This window comes from Pipistrellus kuhlii, unplaced genomic scaffold (genome assembly GCF_014108245.1).
Source record: "Pipistrellus kuhlii isolate mPipKuh1 unplaced genomic scaffold, mPipKuh1.p scaffold_m20_p_13, whole genome shotgun sequence".
Lineage (NCBI taxonomy): Eukaryota > Metazoa > Chordata > Mammalia > Chiroptera > Vespertilionidae > Pipistrellus > Pipistrellus kuhlii.
In genome coordinates, this window is record NW_023425438.1 from 25077334 (window position 1) to 25094668 (window position 17335).

The following is a 17335-nucleotide window of genomic DNA, read 5'->3' on the forward strand; positions in this document are numbered from 1 at the left end:
TTCTCTCTGGAACTGGAGGCCTCTGTTAATTTCAGAGCCACCCAGAGCCCCGAAGGCAAGCATGTCAAACTCGAGGCCTGCAGGCCGCGTGCCTCATTATTGGTTAGCCTTTGAGTGTGACGTGCTTGCCCTAAGCTTTCTGGCCCAATGAACAGCAGGTGCCTCCAAGGAGCCCTCAGAGTGGCGGGCAGGTTTTACACCTTGTGCTGCTCTCCCCTGAGCCATCCACAGGAGCAGTCCAGGCTCGTCGGCAACGCCCCCCAAGGCCAAGGGTACCGCAGGGAGCAGACAGGTGGAGAACATGGGCTGCACACGCATGAATGTTCCAGGCTGCATTGCCCTCAGGGCTTACAGGGCCTCCAGATCCTGCCCTGATTCCGTGAAGCTGCAGGAAAGGTTGAGTTGCTCACAGACTCAGTAAGGCCTTGCTTCTACCCTGAGCGGGACCTGTTTTATTTTACTAAACTAAGACGCCTTTGAATCCCAATGAGTAGTTTATCTGTAACTCCATCAGAGTTCTTTAGCGGGAGCTAGGGAAAGGGGGAAAGCGAACAATGGGTCTCACCCCTCCAGGTGGCGGCCTCTAAAGGTGAGAGGGGAGGCATTCAAAGCACCATTCAAACAGCCACTTTGTTTGGGAGAGGGGAGGAAGGAACAGAGCGGAGGGAAGGAAGAGTGCCTGTTCTCATCAAAGAGCTCTCTTTAAAGAAAGAAGGCCACGTCCTTCTGGCTGGGTAAACTCAATTGCTTAGAGCATAATCCCCGATATACCGATGTGGCGGGTTCGATTGCCAGGTCAGGGCACACACAGGAACCAACCAATGAATGCATAATGAAGTGGAACAACAAATCAATGTTTCTCTCTCTCCCTTCTCTCTCTCTCTCTTTCTCTCTCTCTCTCTCTCTCTCTCTCTCTCTCTCTCAATCGATTTATAAAAGAAAGGTCACCAGGAAGTTGCCTCTAGGGACAGAGTGGTCTCCTCATCTGACCACATCCATGCCCTAATAGCCTTTACTATTACCCCTGACTCACTTTTTTTTTTTTAATTTTTATTTTATTGATTTTTCACAGAGAGGAATGGAGAGGGATAGAGAGCTAGAAACATCGATGAGAGAGAAACTCTCTGCCTCCTGCACACCCCACACTGGGGATGTGCCCGCAACCAAGGTATAATACATGCCCCTGACCGGAATCAAACCGGGGAGCCTTCAGTCCGCAGACCAACGCTCTGTCCACTGAGCCAAACCGGTTTCGGCACTTTTTTTTATCAGTCATTTTTATTGAGTACAAAGAAAGCAAATGTTGACCGTTCTTCATAATATTACATTAAAGCAACAGATTTTTAAAAAACCATCAAAATATGCTTACTATTTTAGTCTCAAATACTACTTTAGATTTACTTTAATTAAAAATCTTGACTATTGAGCAGCAATCTCATCTTACAGTATTAAAATAGTATGCTACTGCTGAGATACAATAAAACATTTTTTTTACACTAATAAAGCCGGTAATGATGTTCCAAAATAATGCAAAGACATTCTGTCTTGCTTATATATTAAGGAGCCCTGGACATTGGTAACTTGATACATTTGTATTTTTGACTTTACATAAGTCAATGAAAAGAGGACCATATTTTAAACCTTATGTGTGGAATTTTTAAAACTTATGTTTTCAGCAGAAAATCATACCCGAGGCCCCTGACTCCCTTACCGAAGGCTGTCTGCGGCTGGCCGGTGTCTTAGGTTTCTCCGTGCCAAGGGAGCTGCGAGCATTCTACCCCTGAAAGGAACCCTTCCCTAAAGAGTGCCATTCATACCAAGTGCCAGCTTTGTTTGCCTCTTTGGACCTTGTAAGAAACCTTCCATATCAGATGGAACTTGATATTAGCTTAAGCCTTTTCAATTTAGGGACATTAAGCAGTTACAAGGCTCCATTTCTTATGAGTTTTCATTTAAATTTCTATTTTTAGTATAAAAAATGTTCAGCCTTAGGAGGGTGGCCAAATATATCTCTGGGTAGAAATTGATTTGAACTATATAGACCTTGAAGTAATCCATGGATTACTTTGTCTAAGGACTACAATCCGTGTATTAATGTCATTTCAGTATAATATTTTTATGTTGCTGAGATATTCAGTAATTGATACATGCTCTGTGCTCTGAAGATGCTTCCAGTTTGCACTGGTCAGAAGTTGCAGAACTGACATACAGACCATATAAATTGCACTTACATCTGGCAAACATCCTATATAATAAAGAGGTAATATGGAAATTGACCATCACAAGATGGCTGCCATAACATGGCCAGCAGGGGAGGGCAGTTAGGGGCAATTGGGCCATAAGGGGAGCAGTTAGGAGTCGATCAGGCTGGCAAGGTTGTTAGGGGCAATCAGTGAGGCAGGCAGGTGAGAGGTTTCGAGCCAGCAGTCCTGGATCGTAAGAAGGCAGTTGGACATCCCTCAAGGGGTCCCAGATTGGAGAGGATGTGGGCTGGGCTGAGGGACACAGCCCCTGCCCCTTTCCTCCCCTCCCATGTATGAATTTCGTGCACTAGGCCTCTAGTTGAAAATAATGTTCTGATCCTGGCTGGTGTGGCTCAGTTGGTTGAGTGTTGTCCTGTGCACCGAAAGATCACTTGTTCAGTTCCTGGTCAGGGCACATACCCAGATTGTGGGTTGGATCCCAGTCATGTGCCAGAGGCAACCAAATGATATTTCTCTTCCTCCCTCCCTCCCTCTTCCTCCCACTGTCTCTAAAAACATATTTTCAAAAAAAGAAAGAAAAACGTTCTGAGGATAATACAGGGATAATTTTTATGTTGCTTTATAGGACCAACAGATGCCTACCTTTTTGATAATTAAAGCATATATTTAATTTTTTTCTAACAGTTAAAATTTTCATGGCTTTAATTTCCCTTTCAAATGTGCAGTCATTATTTACATCTTATGTCATTCATATTAATTAAAATTATTTTCCCCTTAAAATATTGTTATGAAAACCAAAATACAATGAGTCCCGGCTTTTTGTTCAAGTTGTTAAGAGCAACCTGGCTTGCAATCCAGAGAGGGAAGGATGAATCACTGTCCTCTTCTCACACAAGAAGCTCATGGGCCTGAAATATTTATAATAAGGGCAGGTCACGGGTAAGTGCACTGCAGGGTGATGGTATGTATGCAATTAGCCGGATGCACAGCCTAATGATATATAGACAGAGTGACAGTTGCAAATAACATAAGCCTCTGAAGCTAAAATATACATCTTCCAAACGTTTCAGAATGTCTGCCAATAGCAGTCATCGCAGTACTGGTTCTAAGGGACCTCCCTTCATAAAAGTGAGTGGCTGGCTCGTTCTACCCATCTGAACGGTGCTCCGGGCTCTAGTTTCCCTTGGGAAAGATTATGGGGGTTGGAAAATTCGAGAGCATTGGGGGAGGGAGATAGACTGAAAGAAAATGTATTAAGAATTCTAGGAAGCCAATCAGAACACCACCACTGGGACCCCCACGCTGCTCATGGTGTGATGACACGGGCAGATCCTGGATCATGGTTCATACCCCAGCTTTACCCCTTTGGATGACTTAGCAGAGACACCTGCTCTAGAGACATGGAGAGGCCGAGTCTCTTCCCTTCACAGGGAAGCTGTGAAGGTAACTCCCTGGTTTTAGCTCCTGCACACACATCCCCACTCCCACTCCAAGGAATGTCCTCTCTTCTGGAGCTGTTGTCACTGAAGATGGGACAAGGAAGCCTTTTCCTTCCTCAGGACCATACATCTGCCTTTAGCATGTTTATTCGACTCAAGGTGTTTATTAATCTTTTTCAGTTATCTTTATAATATTTTGAATAATTTATGCTGGGCTTTTAGCTTTCATAGACTCCATCTCAGATATCTCAGATTCTTTTTGCCGTATAAAATGAAAATGCGTGCACTTTCCCACCCTCAATTAATCTTGCTACTTGTCTGTAAAGAAGATTCTGTTGTGATGGGAATGGGGGGATGAGGACAAATATGTGATACCTTAGTCAATAAAGAAATTTTTAAAAAGAGAACATTCTGTTTTTCATCTGGAAACACTAGTGAGATACGACTGTTTCCTCAGTTTACTGAGCTGCATTCTTCCTCTCCATCATGGATGTGTATTGTGTCCATTTAGCTAAGCTGAGACTGCATTTCCCAGAATTCTGTTCCTTGCACAGTTAGCTTGGGTCAGAAGAGAAATTTTGTTTGAGACTCAGAAGGCAGAAGGGAGGCAGCCATATTCTCTTTGTGCTCAAAGGCTGATCCTGGCACATGTCATTGCAGATCTGGGGTCTCCCCTGGTTGCTGTGGGGCACCCCCAACTCCTCCAGATCCTGCCAGGTCTCCTATGTCAGCTTCTCTGGCCCCGGGGCCAGCTGCCTTCTTCTCCGTGGGAGAGAGTCACCAGCATATCCTGCAGATCACCTGCATCACAGACCTGGAGGCTTGTAGGTAGCTGAGAGTCCAATTTGAGGCCCAGACATCCTTGCAGGTTCTGCGTCATTCTTTTTTCTCTTTTTTTTTTTTTAAATATGTTTTATTGATTTTTTACAGAGAGGAAGAGAGAGGGATAGAAAGTCAGAAACATCGATGAGAGAATCATCGATCAGCTGCCTCCTACACATCCCCTGCTGGGGATGTGCCCGCAACCAAGGTACAAGCCCTTGACTGGAATCGAACCCGGGACCTTTCAGTCCACAGACCGAAGCTCTATCCATTGAGCCAAACCGGTTTTGGAGGTTCTGCCTCATTCTTACACGTGTCTGTGCTTCCCCACTTTGTGTCACCTTTCCTTCCCAACTGCCTGACTTTGAACTTCAAGCCCCAGTTCCAGAGGCAGGAGCAAAGCCTCACAGAGACTGTTTCATCAGCTCCCACAACCAAATAAAGATCAAATCTCTAAAATGAGTTCCTCATGATGTAACTCCTAGTGATTGTGCTTCTCCGGTAAAACTTTACAGTTACTGTTAACTTTACCTGGCTGGGTGCATTGGACAAGTAAAGGAACAAGGATTTATGCTACAACCGTGAAGTTTGAGGTTACCTGTCCCTCAGTCTCACCTGGATGGGAGATCCCCAATCACACTTAGCACATTTCTATTTGGGTCACACACCTGGAAGGTGTACCGATAGTGTCATCTGCTTCCCTTCTTGTGCTCAGAGCAGCTAAAATTTTTCAGCAACTTTGCTTTAGGTTCTGTGCAGTGAGCATTGAGTGGCAAGTATATAACCTTCACCTTTGGGAATGCCCAGCTGCCAGTCTTTCATTAGCGCTAGGCCCATGGTCGGCAAACTGTGGCTCAAGAGCCACATGCAGCTCTTTGGCCCCTTGAGTGTGGCTCTTCCACAAAATACCACGGTTGAGGCGAATCTATTTTGAAGAAATGGTGTTAGAAGAAGTTTAAGTTTAAAAAATTTGGCTCTCAAAAGAAATTTCAATCATTATACTGTTGATATTTGGCTCTGTTGACTAATGAGTTTGCCCACCACTGGGCTAGGCAGCTCAGGGTGTACCAAGACTCCCTGATCTACCCAATCGGCCTCCCCACATTATAGGGTGTATTAAGAAAAATTCTTGCCCCCTTGGAGTGGCTCAGTGGGTTGATTGTCGTCCTGTGCACTGAAAAGTTGCTGGTTCAATTCCCGGCCAGGGCGCATACCTGGGTTGTGGGTTCAATGTTTCTCTCTTTCATTAATGTTTCTCTTTCTCTCTCTCTCCCTTCCAAGCCTTCTTAGGAATGACGCTCTATCCACTGAGCCAAATCTCTTGGGCAGCCAAGCGATGAGAGTTTATTTGACCCTTCTACATGGGTGGGTCTGTTGATATGAAAGGATATGCTTTCAATTATGAGAACTTCCCAGAAGCCACAAAACTACATTTTGGTTTCAAGCATGTTTATACACAGAGAACTGGTGAGATCTGGAAAACGCTCTAGGAAATCTCGGTATGGTTCCCAGCCATGAACTTTCCCGAATATAATGCTTTTGTTTTTTAAAGCATAAGCGTTTCTTTTGGATCAGACTTAGATATACGGGTCGTGACTTGTACAAGATCTTAAATAACCCTAAACCTCAATGAATAAGAGCCCTTTCCAAACACAGCTGTTTAACCACGGAGATTACCGGTGTTCTTTTTATGAGGGAAGGAAAGGAGATGTTTCAGAAATCTGTTTTCTTTCTTCTGCAGTTTATTTTTTACTCTCTCCAAGGATGGAGGCTTATTTTTTGTTAACTCCAAATATCCATTCTTGAAGTGATTTTTGGGTGGTCTTGCTACCCTTATCATCTTTACCCTGCAGCTAAATTATGCCGGGTCCACTTCGTATGAGTTCAAGCAAATATCAGCCCAGCTGGCCCTGCGGTGTTCAACTATATAATCCTGGCGGGAAAAAGGTCACAAAATGGAAGCCAAACATTACCCGAAAAAAGGACACTACATCTTTTGATGTTATTTTTCCACATGAAGTTGATGAGTGTGGATCATTATAGCCTTGAGTGTCCCTGGCCATCGCAGTGTGGGGATACTCAGGGGCTCATGCATGTAGGGGTGTTGGGTTGTTCACACATATTACCTACCTTGTACCCATCTGAGTTCAATAATAACTAAGAGCTAGACACAGGTATCAGATAAATGAAGATTAAAAATGCTGGCTTTTGCCGAAACTGGTTTGGCTCAGTGGATAGAGCGTCGGCCTGCGGACTGAAAGGTCCCGGGTTCGGTTCCAGTCAAGGGCATGTACCTTAGTTGCGGGCACTGCCCCAGTAGGGGGTGTGCAGGAGGCCCTCTCTCTCATCAATGTTTCTGACTCTCTATCCCTCTCTCTTCCTCTCTGTAAAAAATCAATAAAATATATATTTTTAAAAAATGTTGGCTTTCTAACGGAGAAAGGCTGTTAGAAGACATAGCTTAGTTGTACAACAATAGGCGTATCCCAGATTGTGGCCAGTCACAGGCACAGCTGCACAATCTCAGCCCTTACACACGGGGTCAGGAACTGTCCACTAAGCTTCCGGCATGATGAGGAAGAGATGAGTCAGGAGATCCCAAAGGAGTGGAGAGAGAAAAGGAAGGGGCTGAGCATGCCCAGTTCCTCTCTTCAAAATACCCCGTTAGAGAAGTCACCACTCCTCTCATGGGAAGAGGAGAGTAAGGGGTGGGGAGAGAGGCCATGATGTTATCCTAGGGAATCTCCTCCCCATGGATACCGCTCCCCTTCCCGGACTCTGCTGCTTTCCCCTACCAGGTTCCGCCATGGCTTCTGGAGCCTGCAAGGAACCCACAGTGGCCCAATCATCTTTAACAGAGCAGGAGAGAATATTTTATTCTTTTTACATTTTTGCGATGGCATCTTGCTAACAGAATCTCAATATATATATATATATATATATATATATATATATATATATATATGCCTTTCTCCCACTCCCCTCTTGGTGCCTTGGATTGGAAATGATGGAGTTATAGCCATCTTGAAATCATGAGGAGTCAAGGATGAAAACTGGCACATAAAGGATGGAGCAGCAGATACAAAGACCAGGTGCCTGGTGGTAAGGTTGATTAGCTGAGCTAACGAAGCATTGGCCTACTCCTGGGTTTCCTGTTATTTGGAGAGGCGGGGGGACAAAATAGAAAGACATTTGCACAAGACACTTTAAAATGGGTTTGCTGTTACTTGCTGATATTTGGGATTTGAAGTGATAGCAACCCTGTTTCCTCAAGCAGCTTCAGGGGGGACCTTCGTGAAGTAGGAAAGGATGATGGAAGCTCCTTACCCTGTGTCTCCCCTCATCCTCCAGCCAACCCAAGCACCCAAACTAACACCAGTCAGCACAGGGATGACACAGGTGTGGTCATTTCATCCCTGCTCCTCATCGTTTATTAACACTGTGGGGCAGAGCTGCCATAGCAAGCCAAGGGATTCACCAGCTCAGGGTCCATCCTCCTGGCTTTCTTGTTTAACCTAAAAGTCAGCTAATTTGCTGTGTCATTTACCATTTAGAAAAAAAATAGGATAAGTGGGAGCTGTGTTGCAAATAAAGTATCCATTTATAACAAACTATTTTGTCACCAATTTCTCCCGCTTTGGCAATCAATTCCCTTCTCAGCAAACTCAATAACTCATTATCATCTTCAAAATCAGATTTGTATTGAGTACAGACAGAGGACAAGTTGAAGGGACTCTCAATACTAGATCAATAAAGAAATCACATTCTCACCCCCATTCTCAAATCCCAGGGAGCTCCACTTTACACAATTTAGCAGTATTCCAGGCTAATGAAGGAAGTATCTCAAGAGGGAGAAAAACAACTGTCCTATCATAACCTAAATGACTGCTTCCTGAGACATACAGACTTGCAAAAGTTTACAAGCCAAGAAGGATGTCTCGATTCTTGTCTTATTTTAATCTAAAATATTAAATAATATTTTTTCTACCAATAAACATAAACTATTGTCATTGTCTCATGCACCCAAAGTGACTATCTAGTTTAAAATTCTCCTAGTGATATATATTTGAAAAATTTACCAAAACCTCACTAGCATGGTGCTAATTCTTTACATGCTTCTCTTTTTCTTTTTGTTGATTCACCATAAAATGTTTCATTGAATATTATTTCTATTCTTTTCTTTTTTCCTGCCTAGGAGACCAAGAGGTTAAACTAGACAGGATGAATCTTCTATGGCCATAGTTGGGGAAAGATAGTTTCTTACTCAGAGCTGAGTTAAACTAAAATGCTAATAGTCATTTAAAGATTGAAAGAGATTTATACATACGACCTGTTTTTTTTCTAACTATAAATTGAAAATTTGATAATTAGGATAAAGCAATTACAATCTTTCATTTTACATTTATTTATTTATTTTAATCCTTACCCAAGGATATATCTTTTTTAAATTATTTTTTAGAGAGAGAGGAAGGGAGAAACATCAATTGCTTGCCTCCCATATGTGCCCTGACTGGAGATTGAACCCACAACCTGGGTATGTGCCCTGACCGGAATCAAACCCCTTTTGGTGTACATGACCATGCTCCATCTGACAGCCATCCAGCCAGGGCTATTGTTTTACTTTTAGTGAGTGGAAGTTTGATAGTACTGGCACAGTGTGTGAGGGAAGGAAAGGGTCCCAAGAGGTCGTGAGAGTGTGGAGAACTAAGACAGGAATACAGAGATAAATATACAGCCACGGTTTGGGGAGTGCACAGAGGTCAGAGCACGAAGAAGCATGCTAATCCAGCAGATGGGGGGGACACTGGGAACAAGGGCTTGCAGGCAGTTGGCTCTCATGAGCTCCTGAGCAAGGCGGAGACAAACAAGACTTGTTCAAGGCAGAAGGAAGAACAGATTGTTCCTCTGATTGTTACTTCCAAGGTGTTTTCTTACTGTTTCTGCTTGAGTGAATTATGTAGTCACATCCTAAAATGTGCATTTGTAATTATAATGTTGATTTATTCATTCATTCCACAAATATTTATTGAGCACCTCCTATGTACCAAGCATTGTTGTAAGCCTTGGGGTGCAGCATTAAACACAAAAGACAACAGTCTTTAACCAGAGAGGAAGGTTAGCTATTGTGAAGAAATAAAAAGAAGGGTCAGGACAGAGAGAATCTCTGAAAGAGGGAATCTCTCCCCTATAGCAGGTTGGAAAGACTTCTCTGATGAGGTGACATTTGCATGGAACCTGGATGAAGTGAGGAAATGAGACATGCAAATATCCGGGGGAATGGTTTTCCACAGAGTGAAGAGAAAGAGAAGTGCTGAGACCTGAGCAAAATGAATGTGTTGGAAAAAAGAACAAGTTCAGTGTGGCTGGAGCGAGGGAGAGAGTAGTAAGAGACTGATTGGAGAGAAACCTGGGAGCAGGATCCCACAGGCTCTCCTAGGCCAAGGTCAGAACTTGGGATTGTGTTCCCAGTATGAAGAAAGGTGATTGGGTTTGCAAGGACATATATATATTATTGATCTCTTATAGAGAGAAAGGGAGAGAGATAGAGAGTTAGAAACATTGATGAGAGAGAAACATAGATCAGCTGCCTCCTGCACACCTCCTACTGAGGATGTGTCCAGAACCAAGGTATATGCCCTTGACCGGAATTGAACCTAGGACCCTTCAGTCCGCAGGCTGACGCTCTATCCACCAAGTCAAACCAGTTTCGGCAGGACTTCCATTTTAAAGGAATCACGAGTTGTTCTTTGGAGAATAGATTTACTGAGGATGCTAGAGAAAAGGGTGAAAGCTGAGACCAGTTGGAGATTATTGCGATAGTTTAGGTGAGAGGTGCTAGGGTTCCGACTAAGGTAGAGGTGATGGAGCTGGTGAATAGCTGCTAGATTCTGGATAACTTTGCAGACTAGAGCGGACAGAATTTCCTGGATTAAATGTTGCCTGTAAGGAAAGGAAAGGTGGAATCCGGGATGTCTCCTGGTCTTGCCTAGGTGAATCTGCAGTGCCTTTTACTGCACTTTGGAACACTGCGGGAGGGACAGGCTTGGAGGAGGAAGTTCAGGTCTCTTACTAAGTCGGAGATCAAGTTGTCCAAGTGAAAATGTGGAGTTGGCAGTTGAATGTATTCGTTTGGAGTTCAGATCGGAGAGCGGATTGGAGGTATAATTTTAGAATCACCAGCAGGTAGGTAGTATTGAAAGCCTGGATGAGATCATCAAGAGAGCGAAAGCAGGTGGAGAAGAGAAGAGGCTCTTTCACAGGAGGGTCTGGGAAGATGAGGAGGATCCAGCAAAGATAAGGAGGAGTGGCCAGAGAAGGCGGAAGAGACCCAGGTGAGCTCAGAGTCCTGGAAGCGAGCTGAGGAAACTGTTTTGAGAGCTGTTTCAATGAACCACGTCAAATGCTACCAAAAGGTCTAGGGGGATGAAGACTAAGAATTGACCTGCCAGTATGCTCTGATGCTTGGTAAACTGCCAAGTGAATAAATTGCATAAAGAGCCTCTGACAGCAATCCCAGCCCAGCCGGTGTGGCTCGGTGGTTTAGCATCGACCTGTGTACCAGGGCACAAGCCTGGGTTGTACCAGGGCACAAGCCTGGGTTGTGGATTCAATCCCCAGTAGGGGGTGTGCAGGAGGCAGCCAATCAATGATTCTCTCTTATTATTGATGTTTCTGTCTCTCTCTTCCTCTCTGAGATCAATAAAAATACATTTTTTAAAAATAAGGAATTCCCAGCAACCATCTCTCTCTCCCTGGACTATTTCCAAGTGTGACACTGGCAAGATTTAGATCTGTCTTTCTGTAAGTAAGGACTAGTTGGCCGGTAGGAGGATGTCCCACAGGCTTTTGTAATTCCTTATCCGAGATGTAGGCTCGGGTCTTCCTGTGGTTGCTCTGAGGATTAGATGGATAATAATGCAAAGTATGAGGCACAGGGTCTGATGCATGCCATCGCTCCAAAATGTCGGTGTTAGTGATTATTGTAAGCCCCGTGAGTCTCCTTTAGTTTTTAGCTCTCATTTCAGGCTGTTGCTTAGCAGTGTTCCAAAGATTAGCACAAGTTTTCTGGATATGATTGAAAGTAATCCTAACACCTTAGAGCTGAAAGGACTGTAGAGATTACTTATTCCATCCTCTCAGCTTGACATATAAGAAAACAGAGACCTTTCAAGAGTAGATGACATTCTCAAGGTCCCTCACGAGGCAAGAACACAGGTCTCCCAGAACACAGGTCTCCCAAGCGTTGAATCCTCTGGAATTAGTTACAACAAAGTTCAAGGATAAAAAATAGAGTCTTCCATGCTAGGGGACCTGTTTAGATAACTTGTTTAGATAGCTTGTTTCTTTTAACCACCAAACTAATGACAACCATGATGATCATCATTATCCTCTTGATTAAAATCCTCTACTGCTTTTTATTAAAACACTTTTCCTGCACAATGGAGTCTTTTTAGTCTAGAAGAGTTGAATCCTTAAAGTTGGATTTTATTGATACCCCCCCCCTTTTTTTTTTTTTACCAGCTGCTTTTAGCTTTGAGCAGTCCCTTTGACTTGTAAAGTAAGTGACAGTATTGGCAAATTGATTACTTGTTATTGTTCAAAAAGTCAGAAATCTAAGGAGTTAAGAACAGCCACGAGCACACAGTTCTACATTTATTATTACAAGATTACAAGAGTACATCTTGTACTTGGGATTACAAGAGTACATCTATTATACATTATGGATACATGTGGAATTGTAAATGTATTACTATGCAGATTTCAGTGCACATCTCAAATCTGAAACTCACGGAGAGAGTAATCTTCAATGGGTGTTCTCTTTCCATCAGCAGCTCAATGTCTACATGGAGCTCATGTATATATTTAGTCACTAACACAGTTTGTATTTCTGGTGCATTTTTCTATAAGGAAATTCTGAACATTGCTTCATGAAACACCCACATATTCCTGTGAGAGATGAGAAGTCAGGTAGTATTATTCCTATTCTATAAAGGAGAAAATTAACATCCCAATGTTGATTTTGAAGTGACGAAGCCAGACTGAATTCTATGTGATTAAAAATCCTGCAGTCCCAAGGGTAAAACTAGGGTCTATAAGGAGAAATTCCAAGGCAGTGGATTTTATTCCACCCAATGGAGAAGATGACCTGAATTCAGAGTGGTCCAGAAATGGCAGGGTTGGCACCTGAGGGGGATTGTCATATACCCAGAGGACCTATGTGAACAGGAACAAGGTCCCTTTTTCTCTTCTCCTTTTCATCAGGCAACCTTTTAGACTCACCCTGGAGTCTGAATTTAGCCCTCAGTATTCTCGGCTGTTCCAGGAATAGAGCCTGCCAGAGAGTAAAGTCTGATTCCTGATGCTCCCAAATCCACCCTCACTTTTCCCATCACTCGTGACCACAGGCTTAGCCTCTGCCTGCCTCCAAGGTCACGTGGCCTCCTTTGCTACAACAACCGTGAATCTATCACATTTCACTGTTAAATGCAAACTGCCAGACACTCACATTTTATCCCATCTTGTTAGAGCAACTGAGCTGTGCATTTCTAGAGCGGGGAGTAGCAAACAACAGAGCAGCCAAGGAATCCTTCTTGTCCTATCGATAGGTTTTGGTGCCTGGGAGTGATGAGAGATATTGTTGGATGTTGGTCATATGGGATGTTCTGGAGGAATAGCTGACATCTGGATAATGACAGGGTGGTTGGGAGGATTAAAATGAAATGATTACGGCACTTGACAATAAAAACACATGTAAAGTGCTTACCATAGAACTTGTTCAATAAATGAGAGTGTGGTTGTTATGGTTAGTGTTTGTAGGTTAGCTGGTAGAATTTGGAAAGTGTTAGTAATGGATTGGACAGAGGTTTCTCCAATTATAACAATCTTATTCATTCATTCATTTACTCACTCACAAAATTTCCTGTGTACTAGGCACTGTGCTAGGCAAAGAGGTAAACAAGAAAGAATAGTCCCTACCCTCACAAGCCTTAGAGTCTAGGGAGGAGTACAGATCAGCAGAATTCAAATGTCATGTCCACCTTCATTCTTGTCCTGCTACCATGAATGCAAACCTCTACACTTCTTTTCCTCTTCCTAAAATAAATTCACTCTATTAGGCCAGGAAGAAAAGGATATTTTACTGAGGAATGCATAGGGGAAAGGATTTATACTTTACAACTCACAAAATTTCTCTCCAAAATTCCCCATAAACATCTTTGTCCTCCCCACATCAACCCTTAATCTCCTCACCCGACTCTACCTCCAGTCTCCCAGGGTCTGCCCTGCAAACACTTTATGGCTCTTCCAGACGACTTAAATCTTACATCTCAGATGTCCAGGTCCTCCCATTAGCAAGATATCCCCTCCTTGGAAGATAGCCAGGGGATGATAAATACACTACTTTTTTTTTTTTTCCTTCTGATCCTGCAATCGAACAGGAAGATCTATGGGGTATGATCCCAGCGGAAGAAGAAGACTGCACAAAGGGAAAAGACTGCACACCTGGAACAAGTGACATCCGAACTAGGGTGGGCCATCTGGCTGCCTCCTTGGTGTCCAGGGTTCAGTTCTTGGTGATGACCCTGATTTTCCAGTGGAGGTTGGATAGAGGGAATACTCATACCTTCCACAGGAAGCCCACATGTTTTTTTTGGGACACAATTCTACAATGCCTTCCTCCCCCTGCAACTCAAGTCTAAGCCACATAGCATAATTTCATCCCCCAGCCATAGCTGTTGGTTCAGAGGTGAGCAATATTGGTTCAGAGGTGGAAAAGATGTGGAAAAGAGAGGCGTAGAAGGGGGGGGGGGGGGAGGAGGCCTGGGAAAGAAACACTAACGTTGCTTGAATGAACAGGAATAAGGAAACATATAGGCTTACTCGCTACAGTTGGCCATCTGATCACCCCAAGGATCCTAGCCTCAGCAGGAAGCCTATCGTGCCCAGCAGACTGAAAAGTGAAAAAGAAATCCAACGCTCCCTTACTTGGTAGAGATACCAAAATACAACCCCAGGGATGTGAGCCTCTCTTGTCAAAGGCAGTTTGGCTTCCATTTGTGGTGACTTACCATCAAACTCAACCTAACTGATATAGGAGTGAGATTTGATAAATAAGGAGACAAGAGCGCAGACAGAGAAATGGGCAGGCAAACCCCAGATCTTGCAGCGCAGAGCCCATCAGAATCATTCGAACTCGCCAATCCCAAACCGTCTATTCTGCCTTGCCTTTGCCTTTCCCGTGAAAACCCAATGAAGACACTGACCCAGGTCTCTCCCAACTCCAGCTTCTGATCAAAGCCAGACGCGTCTCCCCGGGCCTGCGTGGCATGGCCAGCCCTCTTCAATCAGGAAGTGCAAGGACTAAATTCTTTTCTCAGTGGCTTTGATCTCTCCATGACATCACGTCACTCTATAAATTAAAAACCCACAGTTACGTTTCAGGAAAACTACTAATCTCTGGACTTCTTGTTAAGTGAAAAGAATAAGCCCCTGATTTATTTAAGCCACTGTTGTTTAGATTTCTGTTACTTGCAGTCATATACTCATAACTGATACAAGGAATACTTGATAAGCGGTATCGATTTTAAACATAGCTAAGTACTCAATGTATTCCAAATGTATGAATGAGCTAATTTTTTATTAGGAGAAAAGTACAGCACAGAATACTGAATAAAAGATTTGGCAGGTCTGCAAAGAAGAACTTTTTTTCCCCCTTGAAACTTTATAAGGAATCATAAAGAAAGAGATAGGTAAAAGCATACATAAATTTTAAACTTCCGAACAATGAAAAACAGTAAGACGTAAGAAAACAAAAGGTAGAATATTAAGGAATATGTCAAATTTGGCAGACTACAGGGTCATCAATAAAATATAAAAGGTTCTTATTCAAATTTATTAGCTATATATTTCTTTACTCTGATAGATAAATAGGCCAAGAATATGAACAAGCTGTTCCCCAAGGAGAAATAGAAACAGTAAATAAAAAACTGAGAAAATGTTCGGCCCTGGGAGTGATGAAAGGAATGCAAATGGAAGCAACCTGGAAATGTCATGTGACACCTACTAAGTTGGCATTTTTAAAAATGATGGGCTAGAAAGGTGACAGCGATATTGGCACATTCATTTCAGGTGGCGCTACGGATTAGTACGACCTCAGAGAAAGCATTGTGGCAAGCATGGAGACACACCTCTGCCTTTTGGCCCAGTCATTCCGGTTTTTGCAGCTAGCACTAAGGAAAATAACTCAGCAGAGGCACTCAGAGCACTGCTCTTCGGAGTCTTGGCAATTAGGTTCAATTAACAGATCTTTTACACCTTCCACCTGCCAAACCGGGCAATAGGAAATCAGAAATCGAAAAGACACTGTATCCAGCCTCAGAAGGTTCCCAGGCCGGCAGAGGCTCAGGTAGGTAAATAAATACATTACAAAAGAGCGCAGAAAGTCCAGCCATGCACACAGAGACGGAGTCAGAAGAGCCAGGTTTTGATGACGGCCGTGAGCAGAAAGCAGTCAGGGCTGAGAGAAGGCGTATGAGGGAACAAGGGGAACCTCTGGAACGAAAGGCACAGAGAGTTAACGTGGGGCAGTGGGCAGCCCGGCACGGTGGGAACAGAGATTCCGGGAGGAAGTGTGTGGATAACAAAGGTTGGTGGCAGCGTGGAAAGAGAGCGTTATTGCCCTGGCTTGACATCTCTAATAGCAAAAAAAAATAGAATTAAATTAAATTAAATTAAATTAATAAAAGGAACATTCCTTAAGTCACCACCATTGCAAAGATCTCTTCATGAATGATGGTACACAGTGGGCCTTTGTCCCACCAGACGAATGACAGGAATGAAAAGTGCATAAGAGACTTGAAAACATTCACAATATGCAGGCAGGACAGCATCTGGCTTTGACAGCCCTATGCATTGCTCCAAAATTCACCTTTGCTGCTTCTTTTCCTCAACCTCTTTATTGAAATACAATTCACGTGCAACAAAAGCCACCTACTTAAAGTATACAGGTCAATGCCTTTAATACATGCACAAACGTGTGCAGTCACCGCCACGATATAATTCCAGAGCATCTGGTCACCTGGAAAAGGAGCCCCTGGGCAGCCACGCCCCATGGCCCCAGCCGTCGCCAATCACTCCTCTTCCTCCCGCGTCTTGCTCACCCTCCCCTGGCCCTCTGAGAACCCTCCCAGACCCCTGCCTCATCTGCCCCTGGCCGGGGTATGGAGGGGCAACAGCTCTCCGGAGCTCTGGCTCCAGTGCGGACACCAGACACCGGCCCTCCCCAAGGGCACAGATCTGAACACCAGTCAACACCCCTCTGCCAAAGGCTCAGATGAACACGGGGAACTGAACAGACTCGTGTGCAACTAAAATATCTGCCATGAGAACAGGTAGGTTGCTCTGAGGGGCTCTCAAAGTCACCATCCTAACTGGACACCCCTCCCTGAGGGAGCACCACCTCAGCGCTCAGCTTCCCTCCTTGCTATCTGGAGCCAAGACAGCCGGGGCCAGGGAGAACCAGCATGGTGGTGGGGGGAGTTTGAGGGGGGGGGCAGGAAGCACGCAAAGGAAACCTGGGGGTGCGTTTCCATTTTCCACCCCAGCAGGCCCTCCCTGGAGGCAGGCCCAGCTAGTGTGGGGGCTCGGTATCTGGCCGCCTTCCCCGAGTTCATTATCTCTCTTCCTCTGCAGCCTTATCTCCCGCAGGACGCCTCTCTGTTCCTTTTCCAGGGACATGGGGTGTAAACGCTGCCCTTCTCTCTGGACCTGAGCGCACGGAGTTTCCTTGGCATCTGGGCTGATGACTGTGGTTTCCTGGCCAGCGAAGGAGGATGGTGCACTTTTGCTGGGGAAGTTTGACCTTTTTGTCAC

General features: G+C 44.2%; 1 long non-coding RNA gene across 1 annotated transcript; it reads right to left on the minus strand.

Moving 5' to 3' along the window:
* Positions 1-7421: 7421 nt before the first annotated feature.
* Positions 7422-16492, minus strand: LOC123652252. Its single transcript, XR_006741484.1, has 3 exons — positions 15652-16492; positions 12972-13081; positions 7422-7617 (listed from the first exon to the last, which is right to left on the minus strand). It is a non-coding gene; the product is annotated as an uncharacterized LOC123652252 (long non-coding RNA).
* Between the last annotated feature and the right edge of the window lie 843 nt (positions 16493-17335).